The sequence below is a fragment of the Apium graveolens genome, chromosome 9 (assembly GCF_009905375.1).
Source record: "Apium graveolens cultivar Ventura chromosome 9, ASM990537v1, whole genome shotgun sequence".
Classification (NCBI taxonomy): Eukaryota; Viridiplantae; Streptophyta; class Magnoliopsida; order Apiales; family Apiaceae; genus Apium; species Apium graveolens.
The window spans coordinates 280940701-280948730 of NC_133655.1; the positions used below are offsets into that span (position 1 = coordinate 280940701).

An 8030-nucleotide genomic window follows, 5' to 3' on the forward strand; every position below is an offset into this window, starting at 1 on the left:
TGGTCAAAACTTACTCTAAACCTCAGGGTGCTAAACTGATTTTTCTGCAGAAACTATAACTCTCATTTCTCCAAGGTTTTGACTTGACAAACTCAACTACCAACATCCCAATACTTAAACCAAGACTTATACATGGTATTCTACTGAACTAACTCCCTTATTCTCAAAATAACCTTGGTGAGATCATCCTTACCTAAGGTACAATTATGGCAAAACAAAAGAGACTACACTTCACAAATCACAAATCTTCATGCTTTTGAAACAACAAGATATATATTTTTATAAAAGATAACCACGAATTATTACCATGCAACAAGAAGCATAAATCAATATTAACACATTATTCCTACTGAAATTATGGCTCACTAACAAAATCTTTCCAAATGATCAAAAATCTTACAACATTCTACACTATGCCATAGATGGCCTATCGCAATGGTTTAATCATGTGTGTTACAAAATTATGTTACCTTAGCTATGCTCATCTTAGCCTACCGCAACGTAGTATTTTTTTATGTTACCATAGCCTTTGTAATATGTTATTGTAGCTTCAAAGTGTTACAAACGGTAACATGTGGAAACTTATGTTACAATAGGGTGTTAATAGATAAAAAAAAAGTAACATTTTATAAAAAAATTAAATATATATAATTATTTGACTTGAAAATTAATCAATTTTGATAATATAATTAAATAATAATATTAATATTAGCTAAGACTGATAAAATGATTTTTTTGTTAAATTTTGTTAACTATACTCATTAGTAACTGATAATTTTTATTAATAAAAAATTTGAACACTATTTAAACATAAAAATTTATTAAAAGTTAAAATTCAAAAAATAAAAGTGAGTAGCAACGGTTTTTTGGAGTTTCGTTGGGCTTCAAAAATTTTAGAGAGCGGGCTCAAAATTTTGGAGAAGCGGGCTCTCAGCCGCTCTATCACACTCTAAACGTATCTCTCTCAGTTTTTAATCGATTCACGCCCTATCAATTTAGGGCTTCACTGCAAAAGGATTTAACACAATTGGTTTGAGGCTTCACGGGTCTTCCCGCTTGCGCAATTTCTTTATCAGAAGAAGATGAAGGGGAGCTCATCAACGATGATGGCTTCGTCTATAAGCGCAACAAGCGCCCTCGCCTCGATATCATTGCCGCCACTTCTACTCCTCCTCCAGATCCACTTGTTGAGGACAACAATCGAAAGATTCGGAGAAGAAATGCTCTGTTAAAACTTAAAGAGAAGTACCAAGCTGAGCTTTCTCGTTGGGAACTTTTGTCAAACACCTTGAGGGACTTGAATTTGTGAACCCAGAATGTTGAAAAGAGGTCTGAGAAGATTGATGTTGGCCAAAGGGGAGATGAGTTGTCGTTTGAGTTTTCGGGTTGTAGTGGGTGTGCTCTTGTTGATGAGCTCTTTGCTCAGGTAGTTTCTAGATCTTAGTTTTTTGTTAAATTTGACTTTCTTTGTGAATTTTAGGAACTTTTTTTGTAGTGTATGAATATTCTGTTTTAATTCTTGGTAATTTCGAGTTTCGGGTTGTTTGTGAAATTGGGTTTTCTTGGATATATATTAAAATTTCATTTTTTATAGATGTAATATCATTATATCTATGAATCCAATTGCTTTTGCAGCACAGCTTCTCAATGGGCCTGGAGAAATGGTGTGTAGGTTAGATGCAAACATAAATAACTGTAAGAAACTCCCGTCTAATTCATGTAGTTAAATATAAGAATGCTCAGACTACTAGGATAGGGACAACCTCAGTTTTTACATCGGATTTTCGTGCAACTTCCTCAGCTGCTATTTCCTTGACAGGTTCCACCACTTTCTCCACAGCTGCTTCCTCCTTTGGCTTCTCCTCTGTCATTACCTCAGATGTAGTTTCTGGCTCAACAGTTTTTAGCTCCTCGGCCTTGGGAGCCTCATCATTTGAAGCAGAAACATCTACCAGAGGTTCATCTTTCTTTTCCTCTCCACCATTGATCTCCTGCTTTATATATGCGAAAATGAAATCAACTGATCGGTATTGTAAGGAATTAAGGTATATTTAAATACGATACGTCTTTGTTTTATTAGTTATCATATAAAAATATAATGCATAAAATCTAAACTAAAGGAATAGTTAACTTAACTAATTACCTGTGGAACAGTCTCAGCCACGTGCTCTTGGACGGTCTTTGCAGGATCCTCAGCTGGGACCTGAGTTTCGAGGGCCAAATCCTTAGTTTGTTAGGAGTGAATGAAGATGAAGATGAATAAAGCTTGCGATCTCAGCTATATCTCCATTCTTCCTCCTCAAGCCAGTATCTATATATTTAGATACGCGCCTCTGTGTTTATAGATGATTGTTTTTTTCTAATTACTGTGATTGACTAGATAAATGTTCGATTATATATGTATATGATTGTTTATATGATGATTTTTGTGTTTTCGCAATGAGTTGAGATCTAATATTGAGCATCGGTGATTATGCGTATATGTGATGATGATTATTGTGCTTATTACAACTGATGGAAATGAATTTTCTATTATGTATATATGTGATGATGATTATTGTATTTACTGTGAGTGACGTAGATGAATTTTTGATTATGTTTATTATGTTTTCGTGATAAAATGAAATCGAATATTGAGCAACGGAGCTGAATTTTCAATTATTGTTTATATGATGATTGTTATTGTGTTTAGTGCGAGTGATGGAGATGAATTTACGATTATGTGTGATTAATTGTATGCTGATTATTGTGTTTTGGTGATGGAAGGAGATCTAATGTTGCTAATACTGGCGCTGAGTCTTCGATTTTCGGGAGAAGTCAAGTTGCTTCTTAACTTCGATCGCAGCAGCTACCGCAACAGTCATTTTCTCAAGGTGTTTCGTCTCAGCCTAAGATGTTCTCACACCTCACTCAGAATCAGAACTCTCCTGATGACATTGCAATTAACGATCAGGTTTGAAATCTCCAAGCCTCTTGTAGCTTTCGATGATAATGTCACTAACTGATTTGAGTTTAAATAAACCTAGGTTAGTTTTGTTAAGTATGGAAGACATAAACCATATGTCTTCTGGATATGAAACATGTTTCCTTTTAAACTGCAAATTACTAGTAGATATTATATATGTGTTATTTTAATTAATTGAATTAGCCATTAAAACTCCAGACAATCACAAGATATACATATGCATTAGGAGAGAGTCAAGTGTCTGTTAGCTAGCTATTAAACATATACGACCCTATTAATAAATAGGGCTTTAATATTTAACAAAGTCAGTTCCTCTTTCTTTAAATATCGGTGAAAATTAATTAAATATTAAAAATACTGATATCACCGTTATTTTCATAGATTATCAGCATTCATGGATTCAAATCGCTGCATAAAGTTAAAAAGGTAAGCTGATTTCATAATTATACATACTTACATATATGTTCATATATTGATTCCTTGATTTCGTGTTAATTGTTACTCTGTGTGTGTGTGTAAGATCGGTGAATTGTGGTTCTGAATTGTTGGTAAGAGGTGCTGATTGATGCGGTAGACTTGATTAAGCTGATGGATCTGACTCGCTCCACTTTCAATGATGATAACGTGTCATCTGATGTGTTTGGAAAGCTTGGAATAATCTATGGCTAGGAAAGCTCTCTGAGCTTCCCAATAAGTAACAAAAAAATGTGCTTCGTATACTTCTATTTGGTACAAACTTGTTTTTTATGGCCTTTGTACTGTAATGGTTCCTATGATATTGTATATTAACATAATATTTTCTGGGATTTATGCAAGATTTAGCTTTTGGATCCCTGTTAGTGCATTGAATTTTTGGTAACAATTCACTTATACAACCTGTGTTGACTGAGATTCTATTCGCACTTGCAGAAAATACATATATTATCAACACATAGTTTTGTTGCTTACTTATATTTGATTCCATCTTGGTAGCAGACGGTCTGAACAGAACTCCAGCGAGAAACCCAGATTCAACCAAAGACGCACCTCCAGGTAATTCAGTTTTAACATTCCTTGTCAATCCACGTGATTTTGTATCTTGTTGCTATCGGTAATAGTATTTTTCTCGCCTTGTATACCATTATAGATTCTAAAAACATGTTCTAAATATATGATTATTAACTAGTTATTATTTAAGAAATAGGTACTGGTTCATCACATGGAAACCTCAACAATTTGGCAAATAAACCAACCATAATCCTTGTAAGCAAATAAACCAGCCATAATCCCGAGCCATACTGCCAACACCCAAACTCTTTTCCAGTTATCATGTACGAAGTAATTAATATCTTTATATGGTCTCGAAATTATTTGGTCTATTACAAATTGATGTTGCATTGATTAAATAGGTTGTTGACTAAATTGTGAACCATATTGTCATTACTTTTAACCACATTAATGTCATAATTAAAAAAATCTTTTGAAATGTCTGTTCTTCTTGTAGAATGACGCAATCCTAAAGGCATGTGCTAAGCCACCCAAAACTGCACAGATGGACAATGAGGGATTACAGTCAAAGAAAGAATGATTTAGTAGTACGCATCAAAATGTGGTGTAACCAAAAGGTAACAATGCCACTCATCAGCCTTGCCATTCTTCTTTTCTGTCAAATTTGTGTTGTCTAACTAATTTGTGCATTGTTATCTTTGAGGTATCTTGCAGTTAGAGACATGCTGGTGAAGGAGGACACTTAACAAAAAGTGGACCAACCGATTACGTCTGAAGTCGAGGAGAATGTGAAGAGTTTCTAGTGTTACTATTTATTAAGTTTATCTTTTTTTTCTAATGTTTAGTAAAGAACCTGAACTATTTTGTTTAGTTAAAATAATTGTTGTTGTTGTAGTTTTAGACATGTGATGGTTTGAGTGTTTGAGTTAGTTTGGATGTAATACATTTTGTGGTATGTAATGATATTTTGGGATTGTTCGATTTCGAATAGCAGAATTTCATGTAGTATTGCTTTTTACGTATGAAAAACATGTTAATGGTATATATGTTCAATTTATAAAGAAATCATGTCAAATTAATATATTACAAATCATTATAAAAAATGGGGCCCAGCAGTGGGTTTGAAAATTCTGAGTCCAAAGGTAACATACATATTATGATACTATAGATATAGATTTATGTTACCTTTGACAGCTATTGTAACACAAAAGTGAATGTTACACCAGGGCAAAAGTAATGTTACCTTAGGGGCCAAAGGTAACTCGAAAAAAAGCAACTTAATTTTTATGTTACCTTAGGTCTTTTTCTGGCTGTGGTAATACTTTTTTGGGCCTGTTGTAACATTTTCTTGGTGTTGCTGTAGGCCATTTATGGTGTAGTGCTAAGAGAAATCCACATGCATGCATGCCCTCGGGTTTTGCTAACCAAAACAACACATTTTCTACATATATTCTACCATAAAATTGACATGCAAGCCTAGCATGAGCTATACCTAGATGATCACTTAGCATGCAAGGAGTTTTATCAAATTTTCACCATAAAATTCAAGTCATTATCACATAAACATGCAAAATTTGAGCAAAACAACAAGAATGATCTCAAGGACCATTCATTCAGCTCCCATATGGTCATGGCCGAATGAAATGGATGGGAATGGCCATTTAATCATCAAGAGTTTCCTTCTCAAGACTTGGCACTTATCCATTCCTTATAGTCCTCTCAAAAACAACCCTAAACTCACAAGAATCAAGGTTGTATTTTGAGTTTCACTAAAACTTTTACATGCAACCTTTAAACTTAAACTTTCTACTCAAAACTCTTTGAAATATGAGTGATCATGGTATGGGAAGTAACATTTACTTGTATAAAGAGTGGAAGCTTGGTTGAGGATTGAAGAAAAAAAAATGGGGAGGGGGTTTCGGCTTTTAGCCGAGAGTGAGAGGGGAGAGCCGAGAGGAGGGAGAAGGGAGGGAGGAGAGAGTGAGGTGTGGGTGGAGTATGAGAATGATCATGACATTTGCTTGTTTTTATGGTATTTGATTTGACAAAATTTGAGTGGAAAGGAGAATTGACAAGTCTATCCCTCCACTTATACTTGGTGCATTTTGCATGCAAGGGTAAAGAAGGAAATTGGCTAGAGAAATAAGAGTTAGTGGGGTTGGAATTGTCCTCTTTGTCCTTGAAAAGAATGAGAGGGTGGTTTGCATGCAAGGGCTTTCTTGTAATTTGCTAAATATGACAACTGAAATTTATAATGATTTATTTTTATAAAATAAAATACAAGTTCAAAAATTATAAAATTTATACCAAAAAATAACTTGGATTTTTAGAGACTTTATAAAATCATTTTCAAAATTTGTGAATAAAATACCTTTTAAAAGAAAATTTTTCCAAGGCTTAGAATATTCCTTATAAATCAAAATTAAAGAAATTAAATAAACTCTTGCTTTGAAAAAATCATATACTACATAAAGCAAATTTATAATGCAGAAATTTGCACTCACACAAACGTACAATCATTGAATATATTTTCATTCGGCTTTAATATTATACCAAATCCACAAATAATATTACACGAAGATACCGGTCGTAACAAAACCATTCATTGCAACAAAATTATCATGCATATTATGACTAACAGGAAATGGCATGCTTGGTGTAAATATATTATTCCAGTAAGGCATGCTAAATGGCATTTATGGCATACTATATGCAGTATAATAAGGATTTGGTACAAATGGCATATTAGCAAACTGTGCATTCATGTTCTGTGTAGGCATAGCATTAACAGGCATGGGAGGCACGACATTCATGTTAGGAAATTGAGACTGAACATACATGGGAGTAGGCATGGCAGATTTGCGATTAACAGATAAATGATTTACACTACCACACTTGACACAGATTTTTCTAGGAGCATATTTATCAGGTGTGTAGTTATTGTGTTTGTTAATCCCTACTTTACCATTCCTATTGTTTTTCCTTTTGGTCTCTGTTTTTACCTCAATTTTCTCAAGTCTGTCACTTAACTGTTTGACAGTCATGTGACCAACATTAGCCTTTTTCCCTTTCTTAACTTGACTTGACTCTCCTGAAACAAAGTTCTTGGAAACAGACCCATACTTCTCATTCAGCTTGATTAGTTTGGCTTTGCTAATGGGTTTGCTCACAGCCGATGGATGAGGATTTTCATCATTCGACGGATAACACTTTTTGTTATCCGACGGATAGTCCTCATCATCCGTCGAGTCTACATCTATTAGGAGTCCATCTACCAAATTAGGTTCTAGTTTCTCTTTGTTCTTTTTCCAGGCTTCATCACAGAAAGACTCAATTCCTTGAACTTTGGTGATTTGAGCATGGACATCCCTGGATGTTTTCAATGCTTTAATCACCTCTTGTTCACGCTCGAGCTGCTTCTTTAAAATTTCTTCCTTTTTTAAGGACTCAGTTCATTCCTCCTTGGCAATCTTACACTCAATTCTTAATTTTTCAAAATCAATAAACTGAGACTCAAGCACATTATTCCCCTCCCTTAAAAATAAATTATTTTCTTTGATTTTAGCATTTTCTTTAGTAAGAGACTTAAGTGTAACACGCAAATGATATAATTCTGTAGACATGTCATTTATGGCATCATTACACTCAGCTTTAGATAAATGTGCAAGGTTTGTAGTAATTACCTGATTGCTTGAGGAACTTGTCTCTGTTTCATCAGACTTGGCCATTAGGGCTAGATTGACATAGCTGACATCTTCATCTTCATCCAAACCATCTGCTGCCCAGTCATTTTCTTGTGTAATAAAAGCCCTTTCTTTTTGTTTGAGTAGATCAAAGTATTTTTGCTTATAATCCACAGACTCAAACTTTTTCTTACTGGAATCTGACTTTCTACACTCATTGGCAAAATGCCCTGCCAAGCCACATTTGAAACATTTGAATTTTGACTTATCCACCATGTTTCTATGTGGCTTGGCTGCTCCAAAGTTCTTCTTGAACTTGAGCTTGGCAAATCTCCTGAAAAGAAATGCTAGGTGCTCATCAATGTCCTCCACGTCATCTTGGCTTAATGAATCTT

General features: G+C 34.3%; 1 long non-coding RNA gene across 1 annotated transcript; it reads left to right on the forward strand.

Moving 5' to 3' along the window:
- Positions 1-3712: 3712 nt before the first annotated feature.
- On the forward strand, positions 3713-4755 carry LOC141683209 (uncharacterized). The gene is made up of 3 exons (XR_012560162.1): positions 3713-3997; positions 4449-4569; positions 4667-4755. It is a non-coding gene; the product is annotated as an uncharacterized LOC141683209 (long non-coding RNA).
- Positions 4756-8030: the final 3275 nt, after the last annotated feature.